Below are 18157 nucleotides of genomic sequence, written 5' to 3'. Positions count from 1 at the left end.
AAGTACATACAATAAATTCAATAATGGTTACCTCTGGGTAGTAAGACTTCATCTTACCTCCACTTTCCTCATAAATAGAAATCACTTTTATAAGGAGATGTATTCTTCAACTACAAGCTTGAAAAATAAAGCTGTTGTAACTTTGGAAAAATAAATATATGAGAAAAAAATAACATGAGAAAATAATATTTATCATCAGCTCCCTGAAGAAATAGTGAGTTTCCGCCATGTCCAGTGGCCTTCTGAGTGAGGCATGGTTCTTCTCCCCTATACGCCAAGCCTGGTAGACAAGGATCTCTTTATAAGTGCGTTTAATACATCAGTTTACACTAATAATGAAAAGATGACTTTCCTAAAATAAAGATTTCAACCTCTAGGGTCCCTGCAGGGCAATAGGAAATAGCAGATTCCTGGCTTATTATGTTTTATTATACTTAACAACTCAAATACTTCACAGCACTGGGAATTTTGTTGGTATTTAAAATATATCTCCTGTAAAACACATCTACAGAAAACACATCTTCCATAAATATCTAAATAAAATGTGCATGCACTGTATTATATATTATACATGAACACAAATAACTGAACGTTATATTTGGATGTGTCCTGTAATGAAGAAACAAGCACTAAACACCTTTTAAACTATCCTATACAGTGTAGATCAATTTGAAAACAGTCTTTTGAGTAATGGGAAGATTCTTCATCCTATCACAAAATTAACAAATCAGCATTTCAGTCTGAGAAAGGAAGACACTCAGGCCATCTGTGAACAAATACCCTCTGAGTACTGAGGATGCAGAGATGAATCAGATGCAAGGCCTACCCTCAAGGAGCTTACTATCCATCAGGGAAACAAACACACAAACAAATACAAGTTCAATAAGATGGTTCAAGTAATATGATGAAGATGATGGAAGTATGTACATGTACATGGTTCTCTAAGGGCACAGAGAACAGAATGGTTATTCTACCTAGAAGGGAGGGGTCAGAAAAGTTTCCTAGAGAACTTTTTCAATGCAATTATTACTTCTTACAAATGAATTATGATGGCATCTATTTCTTTCACTAAGGGCTCAGAAAGAGTGTCAAGGGCACAGTCACATACATATAGTAACACAAAGAGCCTAGAGGTGAGCTGACAGAGGTAAGTAGCCATCCAGTCACGTCATTCGCTCCATGTCATTTTTGAGCACTTAAGTTCTGTGAAGGTACTGAGTAAAGCATGGTTCCCTCCTCAAGAACTGTACAGCCCACTGGAGGAGAGACACGGGGACAAATCATTACAATACAATTTGGTAACGGCTATAATAGGGATGTGTTCTCAGCTATGGGGATACAGGAGATGGCAGTTAATTACACAGTGAGAGTTCAGGGAAGGCTGAAGAAACAAGGAGCCATGCTTGAGCTCTGGGGACAGGAGAGAGTTCACTCAGTGAACTTTCTGAGGCAGTAGGATGTATCGTATCAGGGCTGAACAAGGTCCTTTGTACTGTTACTTCATCATCCTTAGCTCATTCTATGAAATAGGTATTGTTCCCATTTTCTAGGTGAGGTACATGTGGTTAGACAGGTGAAGTAACCTGTCCAAAGCCAAACTAATAATAACAGGTGAGGCTGGGTTATGAAAGCAGATCAAAATTCTTACTTGGCTCCTTTGGCTTTTCCCAGACAGGTAAGCAAAAAACATAAGGCTTACTTATCTTGACTGGTTTCAACCTGATCTCTTCAGGAATCTCCTTTAGGTCTTTCAACAGTTCTTTCTCCATAAAATTTCTATTTCTTCTACAGGTTCATACATTTTCAGCATACTTATTATATATATCAGCAGGCATTTGTAACTCACTAAAATTATCTCTACTTCCTCCACTTTTCAAGAAACTCAAACCTGCTCTAGACACACTGCAAAGTAAAACTCAACTCTTCATATTTCCAATAACTGAAACAGTTATCTATGGATAGACATCCATTTGTTACATAGCATATAAGCTACAGTACACTAAAAATTAACAGGGTATGTGAAGTGAAAACATGATACAGTGTAGTCACAAAGTAACACTAGCTACAAGTTATGCACAGGAGGTGAAAGTTATCTGAATGTCCCCACCACTGAATGCAAATTTTATATTTTCCCTACATTTTTCTGGAAAAAAATGTCTGTGCTACTGGTTGGAAGTCATCAGTGCAGTACCTAAAAGTTGTTTTTAGGTCTTCACCATTAATAGGTAGAGATGAGAAGTTTTCTTTTCCACACAAACAGTGAAATGTCATGCCTCATAAAGCCTACACATTGAGGGGACCACACTGAATCAGACCCACATCCAATCTGTTGTCAAGACAAGTCTCTAAACTGTGAGAGTGTAAGAGTTAATGAGTATAGTCTTGTTACAGAATGACCACTGCCTCTAAACCACAACTAAAGACTGCTAAAATAAGCAGTGTGATTGACACTATTTTTCTAAATGGCCTTATAAAAGATCTTCTGAAATAGCTATCTTCACCATGACATGAAGAAAAGTTGACAGTTAACAGAGGTTACATCACAGTAGGGACTTTGGGGCCTCTGTGAACTTACCAGGCTTATATCTTACACACAACTATTTATGTTGTTGTTGTGTGATTAAACTCCCAGGAAAACGGTCCACAAGTTCTCTATTCACTCAGTCTCATGCTGTTAATAAATTTTTTCTGCCTTGTGTGTTTTAAGTAAATACAATTTCTATAAAGCCATCTGCTTTATAGCAGAGACTCAGTAATAACTGTATCACCCACTTACACATAAAATCAAACTGCCAATAAAATTCGTGATGCTGTACTTAATAAAGATTACTAGACTGTAAATACATGTAAGTCAGACCACCAGGGGAAAGTATGACTATAAAAACTGATGATATGACAAGAGAAAGATCATTTATATTGGCTGGGCACCCAGGCAATATATCTGACAATTTACCTGGGTTATTACACAGCACTTGGGGGCAAGTAATTTCCAGTCTCTCTCCCATGATCTACTAGCTATAAAATTATTGATCTATGGGTCCCAGGATATTTTACATTTTCAGAAATACTCACAGGAATACTCCACATCTTTCAGATACTGCATGCATTACTGGCTCAAATTAGTATGCAGTTCCAACATTAGATCACACTGCATTCCTTTCAATGACACATCTTTGTGAAGCTGGACATTCAGCAGTTGCTGTGATTTTAAAAAAATAATACAGTTGACCCTTAAACAAAGCGGGGGTTAGGGGCACAGACCCTCAGTGCAGTGGAAAGTCAGATTATTACTTTAGAGTCAGCCCTATGTATCTGTGGTTCCACATCCGTGCATTCAACCAACCACAGATGGTATAGTCCTATAGCATGTTTACTGAAAAAAGATCTGCATATAAGTGGTCTCACACAATTCAAACCTGTGTTGTTTGAAGGGCAACTGTGCAGCACATCAATCAGTGTGGAACAGGAAACGAGGATATAGTGATGTGTAACCTTATTCCAAGATTTGAGAAGCTGTGTAGTGACCAACAGGCGTACACATCCCATTAGCAAGTAATTGTGAGTATATACGAAACAAAAATAAAATTTATTTTTCCTTTCAATTTATGTGTATTCTTTTTTTTCAAACAACTGTGAAGTTGTCTAGAGCTAACTACTTAAAAACAAAAATGCTAGAGTTTTTTATTTTGTTGTTGTTTTGACCTAGGGGTGAAGCGGAAAAAAAAATCACAGACACTAAATGTGCTGTAAACTGAGAAAGTCTGAGAACCTCTGCTGTAGATGGATTCTAACCTTTCAAGCCAAAGGACAGGAAGCTGAACTGAGGGTCTCTAGAGGGTTACCTATTTTTCTGAGCTAAGTTTCTAAACTGATTGATAGAAAGGCCACCTGTGACTGAATGTATACCATCATTTCACATTATCAGTGTAATGGATGCCAACATAGCTGTTACCATGTTTCCCATCCTTACACTGACTTTGCCCATCATCCATTCTGTGCCATTTGTCTAAATACGGTAATTAATATGATGTATAATTTTTCTTTCACATTCAGGAAGAATAAATTACATTTCTTTTTGGTAACAGCCCATCTCCCGCCTTTTCAACAACTGCCACGCATAGAAGTACTGCTAGACAATAAGCACACAAAGGGGTTTAGGTGAATTTCCTCTGTAGTGTGCATTTAATCTGTAAGTAGACTGTTAAGATTTTCTCTTGTTTTCTACACATTTGAGGTCCTACATGTTCAAACCTTCAAGAAAATATTTATGAAATTTTCCTAAAATTTATGAAATTATGCCAAGTATATATCAACTGCCATGAGATTATAAATCTTATTATATAGAAGGCAGCAAGATGCCAATGAAATTAAAATTAAGAAAACAACCTTCACTAACATATTTGTAGAATCTCCTGAAATGAGGCAACTTGATTATATATAGTCATACTCGTGTTTGCCGAACCAAATAAAGAACTTATTAATAATTTCCCAGCCAGAGATACTGATATTATCGTACTAAGGGATAAATCCCAATGGCTAACATATCTGCATTATTAAACTAGTCTTAGGTTAAAACTGTAAAGACAGAACTGAAATGATATCATCTACTAGTGTAAAACAGTTTCACTGACCAGGCAGAGCTAAAGGTGATCGATTGCCTTCCTTCTCAACAAGGTCAGGTGATACACAAAAAGGAAAGACAAATCAAACTTAAGGTGTGGAAATGTGCTGTTAAGAAAAAAAAAGAGAGAGAGACAGGTAGCAGGATATTTGATTTTAAAAATATCTGAGCAGTTGGTCTATAAGAAAAAGCACCTTAGGTCTTTCAGAAGAAAACCAGCATCCCCAAAAGGATTCTTCTGACAGCAGGAAATGTCTGCAGCTGTATCAAAGGTTTGAGCAAATAATGTTTGAAGTAATGAATGGAAAACAAAGTCCGTGAACAATAAATACCATCTTTTCCAGAGATGTGTTACTCACTCCCAAAGACTTCCTAATCAGCCCCCAATATAATGCCCAGGGATGAAAGCAGAAAGGAATATGGGTTAATGATGAGGGCTTTGGAGGCAGAAAGGCCCAGGTATGACCTCCAGCTCTGTTACTTATAAGCTGTGGGATGCCAGGCAAATGGTAAAATCTCTCTAACCTCTAATGGAAATTATAACAACACCAATCTTACAGGGTGGTGTGAAGAGGGCAGTCACCTCGCAAACTTACCGCAGAGGCTAGAGCAGAGCCTGCATCTTTAGGACCATCTCACAGCTTCAACTAGAAAGTGAAAAAACTGATTCCTCTCCTCTAAGTTTGTTCAAAAACTCCATCTACCAGAAATTCCTATCTTAACATCCCCCTGCCATCTCAAACTAAGCATAGCTAAAACTGAACTCACAGCTCATGAGAACCAACACCTCCATTTATGTTAAAGAAAGAAAATTGATTTGCCTCATCCTCCCACCCTTATGACCTTAAAATCATTCTCAACCTCCTTGTTCTCTCAGTCACACCCAAGCCATCACCAGAGCCTCCTGACCCTTTATATCTGCCTCACGTTACTCCTTTGCTTTCCACCCCTGTTCCCCTGTCACCCTGCAGCGGGATCCTCTACTCCTTTCATTATCAGTCTCTGCTTTTGGCTTCTTCTCAGCTAACCTATCTCAACTGTAACTGTAGATAACACGTTTCACTTACAACTTTCGGTCACACAATACTTTCCTCTTTCTTCTACAAAATCAGTTCCAATAAGAACTTGTGGTGCCGTCTCCACTCGGGGCCACTGAATGGACACGGCCCACCCACATGGCCCCTTTGTGTGAATCAGAAAAGGTACCCTTCCTTCCTCATGATACTTTATTTCCATCTGCTAGAAAAATTAGCTGAAGTACTGATTTCATTTAAGAATGCCAGATTACTGCTGTACACCGAGATGTTGCTCTAAATAAGTGCTAAAGTGTGATGCAATTGAATGACGAGCAGCAGGTGTGACAGCCATCATGCACAATCATACACAATGTGTTGTCCTTGGTTCTTTTCTAGTACTGACCCCCATCCCCGTGTCATCCACACTATCCAACTGAAACAAGATTCACCAATGACATCCCAATTGCCAAATCTGATGGCTGAATTTTTATTTCTTTTCTTACTTGACTGCTGTATAATTCTGCATTGTGATCACTGTAATTTTCCATGGTCCAAGGACCACACTTTCTCCGGGATTTCTTCCTACCCCTCTGACAACTGTGTCACAGTTTCACTTACTGTCTTCTGCCCTTTCTGCGATATAAATGTAACACCTCAGGGTTCCATCCTTGCCCTTTTTATCATATAAACAACCTCGGTCATGACTTCAATGACTCCCAAAGAAGCCCAGGTGTCCCATCTATATTCCCTACTGATACTGCCTATTCTACTTTCCCTCTAATATATACCAAACTGAAATCCATATTTAAAAACAGATACAATATCCCCACCACCAAAAAAAATAAAAAAGAGAGACAGAGAAACCTCTCCTCATAACCTTAGTTAATGAAGTCACTATTCTCGACATCTCCTAAGCTAGAAAGATCAGAGACACTTCAAGTTCATTCTGCACTTATTCATTCAAGAAATATCTGAGTGTGTACTGTATACCAAGATGATGTTCCAGACACTTCGAATATATCAATGAACAAAAAATGGATAAAAGAACAAGAACAATTTCTCTACCATCATGAAACATTAATTTTACTAGGGGGTAGATAAGAGAAGCAGACAATACTAAACATGCTAATTAAATGTAATATAATTATTCATTATATTCAATATTTATAGATAATGTTACAGCATGGTAATATAGGGGTAAAGGAAACTTTTTTACATTGGGTGCACAAGTAAGCGTCATCATAGAGATGATATTTGAGTGCAGGCTTGAAGTGGGCAAGAGAGTTGACCACATGGGTATCTGGAGAACAAGCATTAGAGGCAAAAGGAATAGCCAATACAAAAGCCTTAAGGCAGGAATCTGCCTGGTATATTCAAGGAACATCAAGGAACCAGAGCAGGTAGAGCAGACAAACTACCTACATAAAAACTGTCACAAGGGCTTCCCTGGTGGCGTAGTGGTTGAGAGTCCGCCTGCCGATGCAGGGGACACGGGTTCGTGCCCTGGTCCGGGAAGATCCCACATGCCACGGAGCGGCTGGGCCCGTGAGCCATGGCTGCTTCTCCTGCAAGTCCAGAGCCTGTGCTCCGCAACGGGAGAGGCCACAACAGTGAGAGGCCCACGTACCGCAAAAAAAAAAAAAAAAAAAAAAAAAAAACCTGTCACAAAACATACACAAATCTGTGATGTCTGTGATGGGAACAAGCCCCTTGAAATAGAGTGCCCTGTGCACTGCACGACCTGGTATGTCAGCCTTACCCAGAATTCCTCCTCTCCTCACTGTCTCAGGTCAACCCTCACTTTATATACCACTTTCTCAATGAGGCATCCCTACCCCAAATCATAGCCATCATCAAATTCTCTACACTCCTGTTTGCACATGGTTAACCACTGCTTAACACATATAAATACATGGTACCATATATTTATATGTGTTTTTTCTTTCTAGATATAGCCTTGGTTATATCTCTGACTAGACTGAAAACTGCTATAGAGCAATACCTACCAAAGTGCCTTGTATATAGCAGTCTTATAATAACTGTTTGTTGAGATGCTAAAGGTCCCTGACATTTAAAAATAAAATTCCAGAATACTGTTTGATAAATCAAACTTTATATCCACACCCAGATAACAATCCACTGCCAAGATACCACAATGATAAAGAAAATACTTTAAAAGGCATATTTACAAAGTGCATTGATTTTTTCAGTTGATTCCATTTTATTGATTTTATGAAATAACTTAATCATTCATACTTCACTTCAGATAATAAATGGTTTTAATATTGCTTTCTATACAAAATCTTTAATCTTCCTAATAAAATTAAACCTTTAAAAAAAAGAAACAAAAATAAAGTATTCCCTTCTAATAAGGAAATACTAAAGATACACATAAAAATCAAAAGACCAGTAAATATATTCAAAGTCAAGCTTGGCTACCCATGTAAATGCTAGATAAAAGCTGGTATTGTAGAGTTGATTTAAACACAAGTGAAGAATCTACTGAAGACCAGGGTTCCACCAGAATGTTGAGATTACCAATTCAATTTTGTGATACAATTTTATGATACTGTTCCTATATATCATAAAAGGAAATCTCCTATAACAGAATCTGACCATTTTCTGATCACCTGAAGTCTTACCACCAATGATGAAGTGCTTATTCCTAGTGGATCCGTTGATGATTCCCCCAGAAAGGCTTAGAGAGAGACCTTCCAGCAACCCCTGCCCATGAGAGCCACTTCCAGAAATGCAGAGGGCTTGTGATTGTAACCAGAAGTCACAACTCAGCCAAGGCTTCTTAATCACAGGATGGCTTCCTGAGGCCTCCTTTCTTGCTGCTGGAAATGGCCAGCAAGGAACACATGTCAAAGTGAGCTCTACAACTGGGAAGTCTCGTCTAAAATGACTGAGGTTACATCTAAATACTTAGCACCCAGCTCAGGACCCTTAATGAATGTCTTTTGTTTGTTTGTTTTTAATGACCCCAAAAGAAAGGACAGAGGGAGGGAGGAAGACAAAGGCAGAAAGACCCAAATATGTGACATTGTGTCTACGGTCTATGGGAACTGCTTAGAAGCACTTCTCATTACATTCCTGAGAGGAGCATCAGTGATTATTATAGTAGGAATTATTGTAATTACAACTTTAAACTGCTATTTAAATGACAAACATCCTACATATCACTTACAACAAAACATGTAAGACGTGCATTTAGGGTTTCTTAATTTGTGCAAAATCTGGTATCTATCAAAGCAACATGACAAGCCAGAGGCTTCTAAATAATCCTAAAAAATAAAAACAAAAATAATTTTTAAAAAAACTAAAGGAAACTATCAACATTGCCCTCTACCTCTGGGCAGGCCTATGCAGCTGTTCAAAACTAACTGGTGCTTTTTTTTTTTTTTTTTTTTTTTTTTGTGGTATGCGGGCCTCCCTCTACTGTGGCCTCTCCCGTTGCGGAGCACAGGCTCCGGACGCGCAGGCCCAGCGGCCATGGCTCACGGGCCCAGCCGCTCCGCGGCACGTGGGATCCTCCCAGACCGGGGCGCGAACCCGGTTCCCCTGCATCGGCAGGCGGACGCGCAACCACTGCGCCACCAGGGAAGCCCCACTGGTGCTTATTTTATGGTTAATGTTTGGTTGGTTTTTTTTTTTTAACATCTTTATTGGAGTTTAATTGCTTTACAATGCTATGTTAGTTTCTGCTATATAACAACGTGAATCAGCTACATGTATACATACATCACCATATCCCCTCCCTCTTGCGTCTCCCTCCCACCCTTCCTATCCCACCCCTCTTGGTGGGCTCAAAGCACCAAGCTGTTATTTAAGCAAAATATTACCTGAACTATTTGAGCTCACTCCTAGCTTACCAACTTTAGCAATTTCCTAATTTAAAGCCTAAATCAATTTTGCTACAGTTAAAAATGATTTCTTATTCTACTAATGTGACAGAGAAGCACTATTCATTTTTGTATAGGTATCAAATTTTAATAGTCTTAAAAATTACTAGGTGATTTCTTTCCTTACCTAAAAGGTCTTCTGCTCTGTACCTTAAATAATACTTTTGTCCTTTCTTGGCATGCAAATTAGCAAATAACAGGCCATGTTGGGATCAATACCCTCTCACCACCACCCCCCCCACCACACACACACACAAAGTCATGCAGTAGAAACATCAATGTAGTTCTTAGGGAGCCAAGAAAATTCACAATTAGAAAATACTAGTATTCACTCTCTATAATTAACATTTGTAAAATACTTTTATGAATTCAGACTTCAAACATAATTCATAAAATGGAAAGTTGTCATTATCACGCCAACCAAATAGAGAATCCCGCACTAGTTGTGCCATCCCAGGAGTCTCTGTCCATCCTAATCTCTCCAGGGCAGAAACAGAGCAAAACTGGACCCACGTCCTTGGTCTAGCAAAATGAAAGGCGTAAAATACCCCAATGAATGCTCTGAGCACCAAGATGAGTCACAAGCCACATCCATAACTACTTAGTTGGCATTTTTGGAGAGCTCACCAAGTGCTTTATGTCGGATTACCTAAGTAGATATTCATAGTAACTTTAAGAGGAAGATAACATTTTCCCCATTTGACAGATAGGGGAACTAAAGCTTAGAAAGTGAAGCAACTGGCCCAAGATCACATAGCTTTCAGAACAGTACTGAGATTTGAAACTTCACAATCTGATTTTATTTGCAGTTTCATTTTTGCTGTTGCTTTAAACAAATTACCAACACTATACAATTATAGAACATAATCTTTAACCTCACAGCACTTTTGCATTTAATTTTGCTCTTAACCACCATACATATTCCCTATCTCTGCCCTTGAAATGCTCAGAGGACCATGCTGTTAGGAACCATGAACATAATGCCCAGGGCCAGTGAGCTGTTTATGGGCCTATAGAAAATATCTAAGCCTGAGGGAGGAAAAAATGTAGTGTCTCAAAATTACTGAAAGAAAATTTCCTAACTGAACTTAATGTTTGCCTTAAATGTCATAAATATCACAGGTTCTAATGACAATTGCTCAATTTAGCATTCAAGAAAGTTTAGTTATTTTTGAAAACCGTTTTTAACTCTTCTTACTCTAAAAAAGAATCCCCAGGGACTTCCCTGGTGGCGCAGTGGTTAAGAATCCACCTGCCAATGCAGGGGACACGGGTTCAAGCTCTGGTCCAGGAAGATCCCACGTGCCATGGAGCAACTAAGCCCGTGCGCCACAACTACTGAGCCTGCGCTCTAGAGCCCACAAGCCACAACTACCGAAGCCTGTGCACCTAGAGCCCATGCTCTGCAACAAGCGAAGCCACAGTGAGAAGCACGCACACTGCAATGAAGAGTCGCCCCCACTCACTGCAACCAGAGAAAGCCTGCGCGCAGCAACGAAGACCCAATGGAGCCAAAAATAAATAAAATAAAATAAATAAATTTAAATAAATAAAAGAATCCCCAAATACACATAATGATCGTGAAGAAATACAGCCAACTGTAAATTAAATGTGTTATTTATAGTCAAATTAATAATCACACCCACAATTATTATTATTATTAACATTTATTGAGCAATTACTAGATACAGGCACTATGCCTGCTTTCTTCATGGACTTGTGAGGATTACATGAATTCTTTCATTTAATCCTCACAACTCCATGATGAAAGCATGATTATCATCATTTTGCAGATGAGGAAATGAACTTGGAGAGATTACGTGGAATGCCCAAGATCACACAGCTAATCACTGGTGTCAGTGGAATTTTTATCCAGGCCTATCTAATTCCAAAGCCTTACCAATACCCAAACTAAATCTTTCTATGCACCGTTAAGAAACAAGCAAAACTCAACATCCTCCCTGGGTCATCAGCTATTATTAAAACACTTACAGGAACATAGATCACAAAGCCCCCTCTCTCAGATGCTGAGGAAGGCAACCACATATATTTCACTCCAAGAAGAAAGCTTTCATACTACCCTTCAGAATTTAGTAACTCAATCCATATAAAATGTTATATGCTATTTGTTTTCTCTAAGCTACATGATTAGAAGCCCCAGATTAGCACTACTGTAGTGGCAGCTGACAGCAAGGGAAAAGTCAGAAGTACAATAACTGAAGGTCACAGTATTGACCCTGATTCCAGAAAAAAGTCAAATTCAATTTACTATATTGTCTTTAAATCACAATAAATTTAAACATATGCAATACTAAAAAGTTTTCATCTCAAGTTTCAAAATTTTTTAATTTTGGCTTTTGAAGGATAGGCTTGAGCCACATGAAATTTTCTTAGGCAGAATCTCTGACAACTTAACACCAGACAAATAACAACATTACTCAATTGCTTATTGCCCTAAAAATAAAGCAGATTCTCTTTTTCTCCCAACTTCTACAACACAGCGGCAGCACACAAAAATATAATTCATCATCATCAGTTACAGTTAAGGTTTTTAACAGATTTTTCTGATTATAAAAGGAATATGAGCCAAGCATATAGAAGCTTGAAAATATAAAGAAATGCAAATTAGAAAATAAAAGTTACCTATAATGCTACTAACATTAACATCTATATCTGTATATTATATTTTTTAGTCTTTCTTGTTCTTGTGAGCTATATATACAAAACATAAGCTTAATATAAGTAACTTGCAGACAAAGAAATAAGGAGTTTAACACAGGGGGAGAATTCAAGATTACAGTGGCTCACCCAGGTAGAAATTTCTAATGGAATAAACATGCTATGCCTCCCAGGAACACCAATGCATGAAAATAGATTCTGAAGGCTCTGTAGCAAGGGTACTCTCTGAAAACTGCTTACACCATTTTTAAGTCCTCAAAATGGTTATGATAAATAAATAAAACTTATATCTAATAATTTAAAGGTACATTTGGCTTCTTCATTATATTTTAAGGAGAAAATGTTCTATTACGTGTCTTGGAACAATAGGCCACCACAGAGATAGCCGCTGTAGCGAGAAAAGTGACACTCTTTATCAGCTTGGTGAGAATTAACTGTTAGCAGCCTGGTCAAGTGAGAATGAAACTGGTTCTGTTATAAACAGTCAACCAACGGAGACGTAATACCAAGGAGGGAATAAAGCAAAACCTCCTATCAGCCTGAGTTTAAACACTCTCTACCCCACAAATTTAGCATAGACAGTTGGACGGGTCCTATAGATTCCTCTGTTCTTCAATTTTATTATCTAGAAGCAAATGCTACATATTTACTTCAAACAGCACTAGTTTAGACAAAAATGTAGTAAATGTTGATAAGAGGTATCAAGTGCCATGATATAGTAATAAGATAAAGCAGCCTCACTGGGACTAAACAATTTGGGAGTTTAGAAGAAGTTTTGTTTTGTTTTCCACTATTTTTCTACGAAGAATGAAAGCTCTGTGAAATCTGTGGAATATACTGAAATCATATCTAAAACGACCATGTTCTAAAAAGCAAATGTTTCACAAAAACCTTTTTTTTGACACAGAAATAACAACCTGTAGGACAGAATGATATTTTCAAAAGAGACTCAACCCATCAATTTAAATAAATAAATAAATAAAACTATTGATTTTTGTTTGTTTTCTAATTCTTTTAAAACCTCAGGTTTAGTGAATTCCTTGGTGGTCTCCTGGTTATGACGCCGAGCTTCCACTGCAGGGGGCACAGGTTTGATCTCTGGTCAGGCAACTAAGATCCTGCATGCCACGAGGCACAGACAAAAAACAAAACAAAATAAACCCCCACACACACATAACACTTTGGGTTTAAAAATGCATAAGGAAATACCACCAAGAGCAGATAGTGACTAATATTTAATATTCATAACACTGAAAAATTTCCCCAAACAATCCATACCTAAAACTTAAGGGCTTATCCCCTGATTTTCCAATAGATCTTGGAAAATAAAATCCCAAGAACATTAAAAAGCATGTGTTGAGAGTGAACAGGACCTCGGGATTCTAACCTGCTGGGACAAACTGTAGGGAGAAAAATCAAAAAGTGCTGCCACCTGAGGTCCAGATTCCAAACCAATCTTTCTGGCTGTTCAAGCTCCACTACTCTCTCCCTTGTCTCATCTCTCACATCACTAATATTAACCACCATAGACCTTAGGTCAAATTGTGCTTATTTTGTTAAAATTGTATCTTTCCCAAATATCCACTAGCTCTTCCAGGGCAGGGACTAGATATCTGCATCCACACTGAGAATGATACCAAAGGGTTCCTCCCAAAGTACCAAGTCCATACTGGGCAATTGCACACTTGGTTGACCATCAGGAACCGAGGCTCTCTAGCAGACTCCCTTGTGAAAAGGTCGCCTAAACTACTCAGTTCCAGCTGAACTGAAAAACCGCTACCACACTTTCCATGGCACCAAAACCACTCGGTACAGCAGTGGCATTATGTTTAGAATCAAGTCAGTATGTCTCTTTCTCATTTCTCTCCAGGGCTAAAATGAAGACATCAATCTCATGTTTATCCACCTCTAAGCTAACCTATTACAATTTCTTCTCCTGTAGGTTTGTTAAAAACTATAAATAGATTATATGCCCTCAAGAACACAGACTTAAGACTGTCTTTTCTTTGCAGAGTCTATGCTGTCTACAGAAATCCATGCCTATTTTTAATATTTTAAAATGTTAATCATTTAAAAAATGCTTTTGGCATCTGACTGTACAAACCAAAAGCAAAGGAAATGTTTAAGATGAATTTCACAAGCTATATTCCCTCAGACAGACGTCAGAAGGCCACAGATCAGCTTCAGTGTGAACTACCCAGTCTGTTGGTCCTTTGGCATTTCCTTGTGCCCAGGTGTATAAAAAACCAAGAGTATAAAAATGAAATTACACTGCTAACCACTCATAGAAATAGCAACAAAATTTTAAATGCTACAAATTTTAATCAGATAACGAGAAAAAGTTTTCCTATCCTGCAGCAAAAACTCAATTCATGAGACAAAAGAAAAGAACTGCATTTGACCTTTAAAGTACTCCTAAATTTCCAAGACAAGAACCCGCACCCCAGATGATCAGGATTGTTTTTTTGTTTTTGTTTTGTTTTGTTTTGTTTTGTTAATCATTCATGAAATACATGAGAGCACAAAAGGATCTCTTTCTCAAAATAATGATAATGTGAATTCTCTAGCCCAAAGCTGTCAATGTGGTTATCCACCAACCTATTCACAGTAACCCTCAACCTAAGTAGAGTAGATAGTTAAGAAAGCACTAACAAGAAGTTTATAAGTGTCACAACTAAATTTTTTCTTTTATAATTTTTAAGACTTCAGGTTGTTTTATACATAATAACTACAAATGTCTATACACACACATACAGAGAGATGATGATGACGATGATGATGATGAAGATGATAGATGAAGAGAAGGGCAGACAGATAAATACAAACATTGGTAATTTTTATAATTACCATAAATATTGGTAATTTTATGATTACCATATAGCTAATTGATAGTGAACTCTAGCAGTAGAAAACCAACTTGATTGTGCCAGCAGAGCCAGACAGATCAGAAGTACATGCATGGAAATATTCAAAGGGCAGCTGACACAAGAACCTCAATTTTATGTTGCAACAGTGATGTGCAATCAACGATCCTGGGCCCTGCCCTCTGGAGCTTGCAGCCCAGTTGCTCCAGTCCCTCCTGTGTGCACTGGACTCACATGAGCTGTCTTTGGGTCCCAGCTCCAGCTATCTGCTATACAGGCAAAATATTTGAGCCCTAGTGCTAACACCCCACAATGAGGATAAAATGATCCCTCTCCCATAATTGTTGTGAGGATTGAGTGAGCTACTAGGCACATGAAAACACTCTGTAACTCTTCATGCGCACAACACAAATGGGATGCATCTCTGTTTTACTAGAGAAGACTGTCTCCTCCCACCACCTTTCTCCAGGATGCCAAAATGTGTGGAAAGCACTGAGGCTTTCAGATATAAGTAGGTAGTACAAACTATCATTAAAGTTACTTCAACCAACATTTGAGCGCTTTGTAGGTACAGCCATGTGTCTAGCACTGTGCTAGACACTGTGGGAGACAGAAAAAAAAAACACCAAAAGCAGGATTTAGTCCTTTAACTCCAGAAATTAAAAGTATCACTAGTGAAACCAGTACACGTGAAATAGCAACAAGGCATAGAGGCCAGCTCATGACTAAGGGGCTAAACTTGCAGGTGGGACTTACTTCAGAACCTAAAAGGAAGGGAAATGTTTTTAATTTTAACTTTGACAAAAAGTTTACAGAAGGCATTCCAGCAGGGAGCTAGAGCCTAAACCCAGGTATAAAGGCAGGAATGTATCTGTGGGTCTGATTAGGGATTGTCTTAAGTAGCGAGTGGCAAAGGGGCAGAAATTCTTCAGACTATGGGGGACCCAGACACGAAGAAAAAATTTTAAACTTAATCTAACAGGCCTAAAATGAAGATTAAATAGATCTAAAGGTCACACAAAAATATCGCCATGGGGCTTCCCTGGTGGCGCAGTGGTTGAGAATCCGCCTGTCGATGCAGGGGACACGGGTTCGTGCCTCGGTCCGGGAAGATCCCACATGCCGCGGAGCGGCTAGGCCCGTGAGCCATGGCCGCTGAGCCTGCGCTCTGCAGCGGGAGAGGCCACAACAGTGAGAGGCCCGCGTACCGCAAAAAAAAAAAAAACAAACAAACAAACAAAAAAAAAATATCGCCATGGAAAATTTTGCCAGTGGTTAAGAGTCGCAAAGGCATTCTCCAGTGCAAACCCAGAACCTAGCTCAGTCTCTCACATCTACAGGAAAGCAACACATCTTAGGTTATTGAAGGGGTGTCAAATTTAATGCAATGCATTTTTGGTGAGCACCCATTATGTTCTGTGCACGGAGTAGGTCCTGGGTCTAGAGTGGTGAAGAAAACAGAAAGAGCTTCTGCCCTCACAGAGCCTGTGGTCTAGTGAGCAAGACAGGCACTATATAAGTAATTACAACCACAGGATGAATCAAAACAAGAAGCACAGGGCTGTGGAAGTCTAGAGCAATGAGGGGAGCATTTAACATAGTTTACAAGGTCAGAGAGGAGCAAGTAACAGTCATCAATTACTTCTATAATTTCCCAGAGTAACAAAAGCTATTAAAAATTAACTGCCTATTGATTTAAATATAGCTTTTTGTTTTTCAAATATTGATTTGGACAACACGTTAAAGGGGGGACGGGGAGGCTGCCCAAAAAAGTTAGATGGAGGAAAAAGGTTTCCATGTAAGTTCAAGTGACATCAAATGTATCCTACCGGGCTTCCCTGGTGGCGCAGTGGTTGAGAGTCCGCCTGCCGATGCAGGAGACACGGGTTCGTGCCCCGGTCCGGGAAGATCCCACATGCCGCAGAGCGGCTGGGCCCGTGAGCTATGGCCGCTGAGCCTGCGCGTCCGGAGCCTGTATTCCGCAACGGGAGAGGCCACAACAGTGAGAGGCCCGCGTACCGCAAAAAACAAAAACAAAACAAAAAAAATGTATCCTATCTACCATACACAGGAGTAACAAAAGCATAGTGCTCACCCACAATCAACTTTTTACCAGAAAAACCACAATTACTATAAGCAATCTGCCTGTGTAGTTATAGATCTTTCTTCAAAGGGAACCCACCCCTAAAGCATAAAGATGTATGAATCTCCCTTATTTCAAATACATTCCAAGTAATGCTTCTGATTTTGAAGCTGTAGTTTTAAAACTCAAGCCATGAATGTGACCCTCCAAAATTAACCAGTATTTGAGTTCCTCCTCTGTGTAAAACACCAATAAGACATTAAAGAAAATATTAAAAGCCTTAAAATAATACCCAACTATCAAGAAATTTACAATCCATAGAGAAAAAGAAATACTACAGGAGTTCAATAAATAAATGCAAACTACAAAGATACAAGACATGATCCCCTGTCAACTCTGATACAAATCCAAGTTCCAGGGAGGCCTCAGTCTTTGTCTTTTTTGTTCACTGGTGCATGCAAGTGCCTAGAACAGCATGTCTCAGCAGCCAGTGAGTGAGTGAGTGAGTGAGTGAATGAAATTCATGGATTAAGCAGGGAGAGCAATGTCACAAGAAAGAGTTCAGGAAAAATTTCATGGAAAAAAGAATCAGTGGCCTTAAATGATAGGGAATGTAGACAGAAAAAAAAAAAAAAAAAAAAAAGGTCGGGGTGGGGATAGAGAAGAGTGTCCAGCACTAAGACAAGTTGAAGAGATGAAAAGTGTGAAACTGTGACTAGAAATTCATGCAGAAGAGTCCAAAATAAGGCCAGAAATGTTGGTGAGGATCAGACTGTCCAAAAATTTAAACGTCAAATTGAAGTGTACAGACTTGACCACCTTAGCTACAGAAAGTCATCACGGTTTCTTGAGAGAAGGACAGTGTGATCACCATCTGCCCATTGGTAAAGTCCTGCGTGGGTGGGAGTGGGCGGCACTACTGCAGTCATTCACGCAAGAGGTGAGAACACAGACTAGGTAGGACAGAAGCAGCCTGACTGGAAACAATG

At 38.9% G+C, this 18157-nt stretch overlaps 1 protein-coding gene across 1 annotated transcript in view; it reads right to left on the bottom strand.

Moving 5' to 3' along the window:
* Positions 1-18157, bottom strand: part of VAV3 (vav guanine nucleotide exchange factor 3) — a 423978-nt gene that overhangs the window by 365524 nt on the left and 40297 nt on the right. The window lies entirely within an intron of this gene.

The sequence above is a fragment of the Physeter macrocephalus genome, chromosome 4 (assembly GCF_002837175.3).
Source record: "Physeter macrocephalus isolate SW-GA chromosome 4, ASM283717v5, whole genome shotgun sequence".
In the NCBI taxonomy this organism is placed as follows: domain Eukaryota; kingdom Metazoa; phylum Chordata; class Mammalia; order Artiodactyla; family Physeteridae; genus Physeter; species Physeter macrocephalus.
The sequence above is the reverse complement of the archived record's forward strand: the minus strand, read 5'-3'. Positions and strand labels throughout refer to the sequence as shown.